The sequence below is a fragment of the Prinia subflava genome, chromosome 7 (genome assembly GCF_021018805.1).
Source record: "Prinia subflava isolate CZ2003 ecotype Zambia chromosome 7, Cam_Psub_1.2, whole genome shotgun sequence".
Classification (NCBI taxonomy): Eukaryota; Metazoa; Chordata; class Aves; order Passeriformes; family Cisticolidae; genus Prinia; species Prinia subflava.
Window position 1 is genome coordinate 4862372 of NC_086253.1, and position 11846 is coordinate 4874217.

An 11846-nucleotide genomic window follows, 5' to 3' on the forward strand; every position below is an offset into this window, starting at 1 on the left:
AAAATGGGGAACCACCGTGCTGTGACAGGAAGGATTTCTCAGACTCTGTTATTCTGGACTATTTCTGTTCCTCAGTACATACATGTTATTTTCAAGTCTCTTCAGTGTACATAAAGGGGTGAAAATTGCTTTCAAAGATATAATAAGCAGTCTGGTTTCCCTAATAGCCTTTCTCTGTGCACAGGCCACTACGATATTGCCACTGTGGCATAAAAATTCAACCCTTGTTTCCAAGATGTTCATGTATATTTTAATGACCTCATTGACCAAATTGAGGAGGGATGGGAGGGCTTGGTGGGTGTGTTCCTTCAAGTTATCTTCAGCTCCTTATGATCAGAAGAAAATGTCTATGCAGCTGGAATTAGAAGGAGATTGCTGTGCACACGTGGAGCAGAGCTCATGTTCTGCTGTCCCTCTCAGCCCTCCCTCTGGGATGGACACTTACAAATGTCAAGCTATTATTTTTCCATGGCTCATTTTTCCATTGTCTCTGGTTCGATATGCTCAGGTTCTTTTCTCTGCTCTTGGAGCCCTGACCTCAGACTGTCAGCCCCCCCAAATTAACAATGATTGCCTCAGCACCTGTCTTGGTTTGGAAAGACAGGTATCTGTCAGGGAAAGTTGGAGCTCTCCCTGGAACAGAGAGTGTAAAACCCCCTCCCTCTAAATTATTATAATTCTGAAATCAGGGGCTTTCAGGAAAAAATATGGGAATAGGAATAACAGTTCTTTACTAGGAATATTAAAAATACAAATGCAGAAGTACAAAAAAACAAACAAGCAAACAAACAAAAGTCCTAGAAAACCCTGATGGAGTCAGGAATACGACCTGACACCCTGTTGGCCAGGGTGTTGGAAGCGGTCCAGATAAATCCTCCTGGAGTGACAGATGTGGTTCTGCTGGAGTAGAGTTGATCCTGTAGACAGGTTCAGTGGTGTGAGATGAGTCCAGTCTTCCTCTGGGAATCCAGTGGAAAAGAGGATCCCTGGGCTCCCTGTGTCCCCATTTTTATCTGGGTAGGAATGGTTGGCTCCTCCCCACTGGGTGTTCCATCTCCCAATGGATGATGGAATGTGTCAGTCACTGGTGAGCCTCAATGGCCCATTAACAGAAGATATCCCCGAGGGTGGACAGTGGTGACAGAGATCAGAAACCCTGCCCCACCTGGTTTAACAGCTGGGCTGTTATCAGAAGGCATCCACCCTCCTCCCCCTGGAGTTACAAGAGAAAAAGGAAAAAAGAAACCTTCTCCCAACTGCTTTCAACAGATGAAATAGAATACACTTTTTATTTTTGGTTATATAACCCAAGACAGCACCAGTGCCCGCTGCCACCCCACACCTGTGCTGGTGGGATGTTTTAGGAATGCCTGAAGAGCTGAATCCCTTCTGTCAGTCAGAGGGTGAGGGTATGCTGGAACCCTGGAGCCTGAGAATTTCAGGCTTTCTGAGCTGAGGGGTGCTGACCCTCAGGCAAGCATCACATTTGACCTGAAGCCTTGGAACAGGCTTCTGAAATAGTGTGATAGCACTGGGGTTGTGTGTGTGTGGTTTGAATAGTGTTGGGTGATCTCAGAGGGTGAAAAACTTAGATTTGGGGTTTTAGTATATAGTAATATGTGTGAGCCAAGATGGAGGATTCAGGGTGTTGCCTGGGTTCCTCTTCTTCACCTTTTTCTTCCCTCTTCCTCTTCTTGGGTTTGGGTATTTTATGGTTGGATGAAGAGGGTCTGCATTACGGACCTTAGATGGTCAATATTGAGTCAAAAGTATAAATAATATAGGTGTCACCCTATTATTGGGTAATTATCTCTTAAACAGCTTTGGAGAGAGTTAAAAACATGCCATTTTACCTCGTTTCTCTAACTTGTTAGTTGAGACTCAGGCCTGGTGAGACTGTAAATAGATACAATAAAATACTGGAGACCAAACTCGACTTTACATCTCCCGTGTCTTTCATCCTGACCTTGACAGGAATAAAGAAACCTGGACTGTAACAAGGGTGTTGTATTTTTAGGGTTTTTTTAAAAACCCTGAGGTGATGCCAGCAGCTGGGAGACAGAGCTGCAGGGCCCTAAGTGTGTGAGCATCCTGTCCCTAGCAGAAGCTCAGGCAGCCTTGGCAGCCTCACATCCTGAGCATCCTGAGCCAGCTGCCTCCGGGGATGGAGGTGGGGATGCATCACCAGGCACTGTGCTGGGAGATACAGCTGCTGAAGCTCTTCCATCTGGGAATGGGGTTCTGCCTGCATCACCTGTCACAACAATATATCAGCACATGCTAAATAGGCCTCTCTTTCTTTCCCCTAAAGTACTTGAAGATTAGTAGCCAGACATTCATGTAAAGCGATCCAAAATTGCTTGATACATTGGATTAGTTTTGATATACTTTATTTCTTGGTTATAAAATATTTGGGAAATGCCTTAGCTCCTGCAGATGGGATTTGCAAGCAGGAAGAAATTGTTCCCAGTGCGTGACACCAGTTGGGTATTTTTTATTCTGGCAATGAGACAGAGAGAACACAGTTAAGTTCCAATTACCAAGCAAAGGTGACTGGTGATCTCTGAACCATGCCTGCAGCAGCACTGATGACAGGAATTGCATTTAGTCTGTCTCAGTGTGATATTTTGTGTCATATTTTATCATGTAAATTGATATGGTTTAACTGATTGTATCAGAACTTGGCCAGTCTGGACTGATGGAGGATCTGACCCAAATATACATGTTTTAATTCATCCTGAGCTGAAACTCCTTAGGACTTTGGAAAGATTCATTGGGGTGTTTTCACTTGCATTGTGTGAAGTGTGTGTCAATGTAGACAGGCCAGAGCTATTCATCAAAAAAACCTAAATAAAACATTACTTCCCCACTGGAAAACAGAATTTCATCTCAACCACATGCACAGAAAAAATGTCAATTTCTGACAGGATTTTTCACCAGAAAAAAAAAGTGCAGGGATGTTTGTCTGCTTTCATCAGCTCAGTTATTCTCAGGAGCTATGGTTCCAGGTTTCTTGTGATCTCCTGAGTATCCAGCCAAGCTACATCTTTCATGATGTCTCATTGCAATGCCCCAGGAATAGGCACGCCTCAGATCTAGATCTTTCAAGCTTTTATTTCTATTATGGTGATGTGTGAAAGTGCCAGTGCTGCCCCCCCTGAGATAGTGAAAATGTCAAAAAAGACAAGAGGCAGAAAGTGAATATATGACAAACAGCAAGATGAAAGGGAGAAGCAGAGCAACAGCCAGAGCAAAGAGTTTGCAAACTTACTTCAATCACATGTAGGCACAAGCTCACTGTTGTGAATCACAGAAACATATTTAATAGAAATAGCAAAACACATCTGCTGTCCCTTCTCTCCCACCTCTATCCTCTGCCTCGTGGGGATTTTTGTGTAGGGATTTTAGCAGAGCTTTCTCTCTGAAATTTCAAAGGAAGATGAAGAGCAGTCAGTAAATAAGGATCTCTGTGAAAGAAAACTCTTCATTACTGGATGGCTCATAGTTAGAGACTACAGTATGTAAGCAGCCAGAAGAGGATGAAAAAACTCTTAAAAATCATTTGGAAAAATATTTAAAATTATATGGAGGAGGCAGAGAGTTTGCATGGTAATGTTTATGAAAGGAGCAAGCAAACTCCCACCTTCCACTGACCTGAGTTTGGGGTCCTGTGCAGGAGCTGCTTCACTCCTGGGAATGCAGATTCCTGTCAAGTTGCTTCACTCCTGCTGGGCATGGGGATGTGGAATGAGCATGGACACAGGGAGAATGTGGAGCACTGCTGCAGTGCTGTGCTGAGCTGTTCCTGCATTCCTGGGTCTGCCAGCTGGATTGCCTTGGCTCTCCACCCCTGGCTCACAGGGACTGCAAGGGATGATCCCCAATGGGCCCTGGGGAGAAGGGGACAATGCACAGTTAGATAAGACTGATCTGATCACAGATTAAAGGCTCCTCATCACAGCCTTGTACATTCACTGGGTGTCTGAATTTCCATCACCAGAGACGGAGGACACAATTTAGCAGCTGAAACAAGATTCCAATGTGATTTAAGAGGCTCCAGTGCATGATTTGTGGTCTCCACCACCTGCTTTAGAAGGACATAGCTCTCCCATTAATCCTTAATTAAAGTATCACATTTATTACTCTGCACAGAGGGATCTCCGGCTACACCAGGCAACACCTCTGAACGTGAACAAAGCTTGCAGGGTTTTCCCTGAGCCAGACCCTACTGTGTTAACTAACCAGAGATGAACTCATTTCTGGTCATTTGTGAACATCAGAGGCTCAGCTACTTTCTAAACATCCATCAATAAATACTGTAGTTCTACAATCTGATGGTTTAGGTGTACAAAAAGCAAGTTCCATCTCTGCAGAGATACAAAAGTTGGGAAAGAATTGGATAGCAAAGGACAATTCATTTCTAATAGGCAGATGAATAGAAATATTTCACACATAAACAACCCTTGTGATTAAGCACAGCAATAATTCCTGAGGTGTCAGGGTCATTTGTCACATGAAGAGGGACATGTAAATGTATCTAACCACGACAAATGTGAACATGTGGTGGTGTTTGGGGTAGGGTTTTTTGGTTGATGGTAGTTTGGTTTAGTTTGGGGTTTGTTTGTTTGTTTTGTATGGGGTTTTTTGAAAAGGTTTTGGAGTCTTTTTCTTTTTGGTTTTGTTTTTTAATACCTTATAACTAAGTTTTTTCTGCTTACATATTTCCAAGGGCTTTATAAAAAAGAATTATTTATTTCCATAAGCTCAGCAACAGTGAATATGTAGGGCCTAATTCCAAAGCCCATTTCAGTCAGTGACTCTTTTAAGCATCAGGAGCAGAGACAGGGAGCAAAATTCCTGAGTACAGTGTCAGAAGAAAAAACATTTCCAATTCATCATGGTTTGAATTAGAGTTCCCAAATTCATCACTTTTTAAAATTCCTCCAATTCCCTCTTCAGACATTGTTTGTTAAGAAAAAGCCCAACCCTGGTTTTCAGTGACATCTTGGGTGTCATAGGGAGATCTGTGTTAGAAAATGAAGTGCTGATATTTCTACAAAGCCATTTCCTTTAACACATCCTCCCACTTCCTCCTACCCTCTCCATGTGTCTGCTTCATCCATCTGCTTCATCTCATGAAATTCATGGACCATGAGCTCCCTGGAACACGTCCAACTTTCTCTGCCTCTGTAGTTCAACACTCACATTTTCCCATCCTGTAGACAGGCATAAATATTGTGTAGTGAGCAGTTTGCCTTGTTTCCAATTTCAGCATGTCACATCCCGAAAACTATCCATTGTTCAGAATGGCTTGTGAGTTTATTTATCAATTAATACGTGGCATTATGGTCTTTGAATCCCCCACTGGGAGTATTCTCGATGCACGCTTTTATGGTTGGTGCTGGGCTGTTTCTGTGTAAACTCTGAGCTGCTCAATAATCCATCAGTAAAATTGCATTTGTGTGACACTGGGGCCCAGCTACAGCACCTGCATCCAGAGGGGTGAAGGGTTTTGCACTTCTGGGGCCTCTCAGTCTGAATCTTCAAATGCATCTTGGTGCTCAGGAGCTGCTGCAGGGACATTTCCTCGTGCTGAGGTGGCAGCAATGTTAATTTGCCTTTGAAACTTGCCCTTCAGCTTAAAATCCCTCATTTTGAGGTAATTACTCTGAAACACGAGAGTACTCATAGAAAGCAAACAAAATATGGCAAACAGACATATTCTGTTCCACGAAAAATGGCAGCAAATGTGAGTGGGAGGCATTGGCCCAGCCTGGCCAAGGGTGTTAAAACCTGCAATAATTAAAAGCATTCCTTTGACCCTTGTGGAAGAAAAGCACCAGTTATTCCTATTGATTTTAGAAGCACGGAAGTCTTGGTCAAAAGTGCAATTTTAATTTAAAGAGGCTCCCCCCACTGCAAACAGCTTAGGTAGTGGTGGGAGGTTGTGTGCAAGAACTTCAGTAATAAATTTCTAAGACTTTTACCCTGTAATTTTATTTCTCTTGTTTGTGTTGGAGTCACTGCCTGGGTGTACACCCACTGACAGCCCTGAGAGAGCAGGGCACAGTCAGCTGAAAAACATAAATATGGAGATTTTGATCTGTGACACTACTTTAAAAGAAAACCAGAGGGTGTGTTTAGCTTGAATCTGGCCTTTTGGGTATAGTGAACTGAAGCTATCATGGTTTCTTCTGAATGTTTTTGACTGTTTTATTTCCAGCAGCAGCCCTGTTTTCCTTTCTTTGTGTCAAGAAAGCAATCCCACCAGCTCACATTTTGCTCATCCAATCGATCCTGTAGGACAAGCACTGTGCTTGGCAGCTGGTGGGATGCACAGGCAGGCACCATCCTCTCTGCAGACAATTCACAGCTCACCACAGCTCAGTGAGGGCCAATGAGAAGGACCTGCAAAGCTCATCCCGTGCTCTCAGTTCCTTACTCCCACAAAAGCAAAGGGAAAACCAGCAAGCACATGGGTTGTTCCAGCTGTGATGGGCCTGATCCAGGTAAAAAACACTGAAAGTTACCAAGCAAAGATCAAAAGAACCTCCAGAGGTTTTGCTATTCAATATCCAGCTTCTCACTGGAGGAACAGGACCCATGCAGGGAAGGTGCTGTCAGCTTCACCCTGCTGTTCATCTTTCTGCATTAATCTGTAATTATCTCTTTTACTGGATCTTCACGTATTGCCATGTATTTAAATCACATTTGCTGCAATAAATAAAGGAAAACTTCCTGGGGCGTGTAGTCTTTTTACTGTTACCATTGATGAAAATCTGTGACTCAAGAGCATTTGCTTCACCAGGAGTTCAATTAAAACTGAACAGGGAGCACTCCGATGTCAGCAAATACTTACACAAATGAGAAATTCACCATGAACTGCACAAATGTGGTGCGTGTCAAACAGCAATCAATAGAAACCTAAGCACAAGAAAATAAACCCAGTGAAATGTAAATATATAGAAAAGAAAATAAACAGGTCTTATTTTAGACCTTGAGCCTGAAAACCATATTCTCATAACAAATTGCTGTTAACATCAGAAATAAGGCCATGATCTACTTGATTCTCTATCAATTACCACATATGAGTAAACAAAATTAATCTTAGCTGTTTATTTTATCCCTCTGCAAGTTTTCAAACATCTCTTTCCAGGACATGTTACATTCTAGCCTAAGAAAAGGCTGTAAGGTGAATCCAAAAATAAAAAAAAAATAGTAATTTTTTATGTGAACTCCTTTATACTATTAACACAGGGACTGGGGATAGCAGAAAGCCGAGGAAAACATGCTGGCAACTAATTTATAGTCATCTGGTTCAACCATGGATTGAGATCTACTAGATTAAACACCTACACACTTCTCCTTTCCCTTGGTCCTGGAAAACAGAGTCAGAACAAGCAATCAGAAAATAAACAGGGCTCTGGAAGATAACTGCAGAGGAGGAATTTGAATATACCAAGGCAATCATGGGAAGTGCAAATCACAGATTATACTACTGCTGAAGGAGACTTCTTGGAAGTGCATGGTCCCAAGATAAGATTGTGATTAGCTGCAGTTCAAACACCCAAGAAAATGTGACAGTGTAAATAAATAATATCAGAACTCCAGAAGAGTCCCTGGCCATCACTGAAACCTCTTCCTCACAACAGTAATCACCTTGTGGTGTTGCAAGCACAGGACATTTAGCCTTCAAAGCTGCAAAAGCATCACAGGAGATTAATAGAAATAGTAAAATCATAGAATCAAGAAATTATTTGGGTTGGAAACAAAAAACCTTTAGAGACCACCTAATCCAACTCCTCTGCAATGAGCAGGAACTCCTAACATCTAACCTAAATCTCTCCTCTTTTAGTTTAAAATCGTTCCCCCTTGTCCTATCACTATCTGTCTGTGTAAAAAAGTCACTCTCTCTTTTTTTATATCCCCTTTTAGGTGCTGGAAGGCTGCAATAAGATATCTCTGGAGTCTTCCCTTCTCCAGGCTGAAAAACCCTGACTGTCTCAATCTGTCCTCATGGGATCATGACAGTGACCCCTCCACAGAGAGGGGGAGGGATTCACATTCAGCCACATAAAATTCCCCCCTCACCCTGCAATTTACAGCCCTTTGCTCTGCTCTGAACACTGACCTTTTATTTACACCCATTAACCCAATTTACTGCCTGAATTATAAATGTGTGTGTCAGCAGCACCAGGAATCATCATTTCTGTGTGGGGCTCTGTTCCATTTATCTCTTGGCTGAGCTGCTGAGGAGAAGGGTGTGGGAAATCAAGGCACAGAAAACTCTCAAATCCTTGAGCCTGCAGGCCCAAACATGGAAATGAATACAGGGTTTAATCTGAGACCTTGGAAAAGGCTTCCAGATCTGGAGACCAGAAGCCAGAATGTGGATTTGTAGTTTAAGCAGAAACATGCCAAGCTAGGTAGTGGAAAGTTTTAAAGTTGAGATATGGAAGTAGTTGCAAAGGTAGAAAAAAGTTTTAAGGTGTAATCCTGTAAGTTTGTGTGCCGTTATATGATCGGTTAAGAAAGTCAGCATTGCTGCAAAAACGTGTAAGACACATTAATTAACTATTGGTGTGAAAATAGAAACAATCTCTGTGGCAGTAGCTTATTGGCTAACAAACCTTTAAGAGACCTTGTAACCAGAGATCTTGTGACCACTGACCACGGACTGCTGAGCTCTGTCTTGTGCTGTGAAGATGTTCTCACTCCTTTATCAGACTGCAGCAATAAATGATGCTCTAAAACATCCCTCAGTGGTCCCATCTCTAGTTTAATCCAAATAAAGGGGATCCAGAGCATCTCCCCTGCTGCTCTTCAGCAGCTCCATGAAGTGTGTAACACACTCCTGCACCTCAGGATGTAAAGTCCTGTGGGAGCAGGGGAGTGCAGGATGCCTCCAGCTAATGACAAAAAGTACACGACTTTGGATGATGAAAATGTTCCCACACTAATGCTAAATGCAGGTTTTCTGCTCTTCCCTAGGCTGGAGCTCTGGCAGGAACTCATCTGCAGAGTCCAAGTGAGGTTAGAAACTGGACAGGGGTATGGAAATTGAGTTCATAATGAAATGAGGACCACAAAAGATCCAAGATCATGGAGCAGAGAAATAGATTTAAAAGTCTGGAGAAAGTTTGTGGGAAGATTATAGAGGTTGGTCTTATTGAGACAGTGTAAAATTGCACAGATTGGGCAACGTGAAATAAATATGGCATTGATGTTGTGACAAGTCATTTTGTATTGCCTCTCATGGCATACAACCCAAATCATGTCCAACAGCAAAAACATAACCTGGGTGAGGGAAAAGCCCTCTGCAGACCTCTGCTAACAGACTGCAGTCACTGATTCCTTTCTCAGCAGGTTAAGGGTAGATCAGACAAGTCAGCTGCTCCTTCCACATCATCTTTTGGGAGGGAATATGGACCACTCTCGGGGCTGGAGATTCATCTGCCCTTAAAGTAATCACTCCAGGCTTTCTTTAGTAGTCAGTAGAGACAGATTGACACGTAAAGCAATGAACATTATCACATGAGAGGCTGGCAGCAGGGCTCCCTGGGGCCACTTATTTATTCCCTTCAGCTGCAAGGGCAATGAAAAGATCCACCTAGAGACCCACCTTTGGGTACTTAAATTGGAGCAGATGCCTCCCACCCCGCATGCCTGGTATCCTTCCTGCTCTTCCTGAACAACACATTGATCTTTATCCTCTTATTCCCTGCTTTATGCAACACAGAGCCCTGGCCCACTTCTGGTGCCACTTCAGCCTCCACAGCATGCATCCTTTCCAGCCCTCCCCAAATCCCATCACGCTGGCAAGAATTAAACTGATTAGCGGATCATTTGCTTCATAAAACATTGGGTTGAAAAGCAAGATGAATCTGGGGAATCCTGATGGAATTACAGACATCTCAATGAAGGATAACATTTCAATGAGAATGTTATGGTTTTTTTCAAGTTTCATCTACATTCATTTAATTTTTTTCCCCTTTCTCTGATTCTTTTGTACAAATCAAAGTGTGCACATAGAACACAGATAAGAACTCACCTCATTTCATTTACAGATGAATTTCTGACCTTAGGTTCTCTTTTTAGTAAAGGAAAAGAGGCCAGAAAAACTATGCCCTCTTTATCTCTGACATTTTTATTATCTCTATACCATCTCTCTGTGTAAGGGTCTATTTCTCAAATCCAGTGTCAGGGCTTATTTCCCAAATGACAGAATCACAGAATGGTTTAGTTGGAAGGGACCTTAAAGATCATCTCATTCCAGCCCCTGCCAGGGCAGAGACACCTTCCACCAGACCAGGTTGCTCAGAGGTTTCTACACATTAGAGGCATTTCTGTGCTTTTTGAGCAAATCAGCAGGAAAAGAGAAAAAATTTGGTATGCTTGGATAAAACAAAGTTATGAAATGAACTCTATCCCAGCCAAAACCAGGACAGGATTCTTTGAGATTTCCTTCCTGCACGTATTCTAAAACTGGAGGACCACTGCTGAACAATCTATCTGTTGATTTTTCAGCTGAAGTTCAATTCTTGAATTTTTGCGTTTGTATAATCAATTGTAAAACTTTGTAATTCATGCTAAGTTGGTTATTTAAAGATGTCATCCAATCAGAGAATAAAAAAAAAAAGTGCATTGCATTTAACTAGCTAAGATAGAGCAAATTACAATCAAATATACAATTAATATATGAGTAAACCTCATGCAAGCTGAAAATAAGATGTACATATTTAAAGCATGATAATTAGCCACTGGAACAAATTACTGAGGCTCATGGTAAATTCTTTTTCATTTGGGAGTTTCTAAATCAAGACTAAATGTCTTTCCAAAAAGATATGTTCAGTTTGTACTCATTAGGTGAGAAGCAGAATTATTGATGAAATTTCATATTCACTATATTTCAAAAAGCCCAATTAAATGTTCATTGCAATCTTCCCATCTTAATAAGGATTAGTTTATTTAGATGTTCCTTTTCAATAACAATGAAAATAATCATGAATATCATAAATGTGTTAATATTTTTAATATAGTATACACTTATCTGATCAAAGTACCATTCTACTGTTCACATGCACCTGGAGTGACACAACCTAAAATTACTGCAAATATGACATTAAGGCTCTTTTTATATACTTAAAAAGAAAGTCAAAATTTCTTCTTTCAAAGTATTTGAGATCATTTTCATACCGACTCCAATATAAAATACCAAAATTTCAGTTGAGATGGATATTCCATGTTCCTTTTCTATGACTAAGCTTCAAATTCATTGAAACACACAATGATAATAATAAAATAGATAATACAAACATTAAATTCTGAGCATTTGGGAACCTGACCTTGGCTATAATTAAAGCATTTATACTTAATTGAGCTGCATATTCCTATCAAGTATTGATGTCATATTGATTTCTACTTTACACACCAGCTTTAAAAGAACAGAAACTAGATTTTGGTCTTATTTTGCCTTATCCCTTTCTCAGCTGTTGAACTATTAAAGAACAAGACAAGATCATAAGTAAGGGAACTAAAAGACTGAAAATACAATGAAACAGTGAAGGAACAAGGTGGCAGAGAATAAAGACATTTGACAAAAGCGGTAGAGAAAGAGTGTGGGAAGCATAAATATTCCAAAAACAGCAATAATGTGGCCAAGCTCTGTGAAGGTAGGGAGGAGATAAAGTTTCACTAGAGAGGTTATAACTGTCCACTGGACATCCTGGGACATTCTGTTTCCTACAGAAAACAAAAATTTTGCTTCATATAACAAATATATATAACAAACTCATCTCTCTCAGGGTAATTCCTTCATGCCACAGCTCTTTCCAACCAAGTCATGT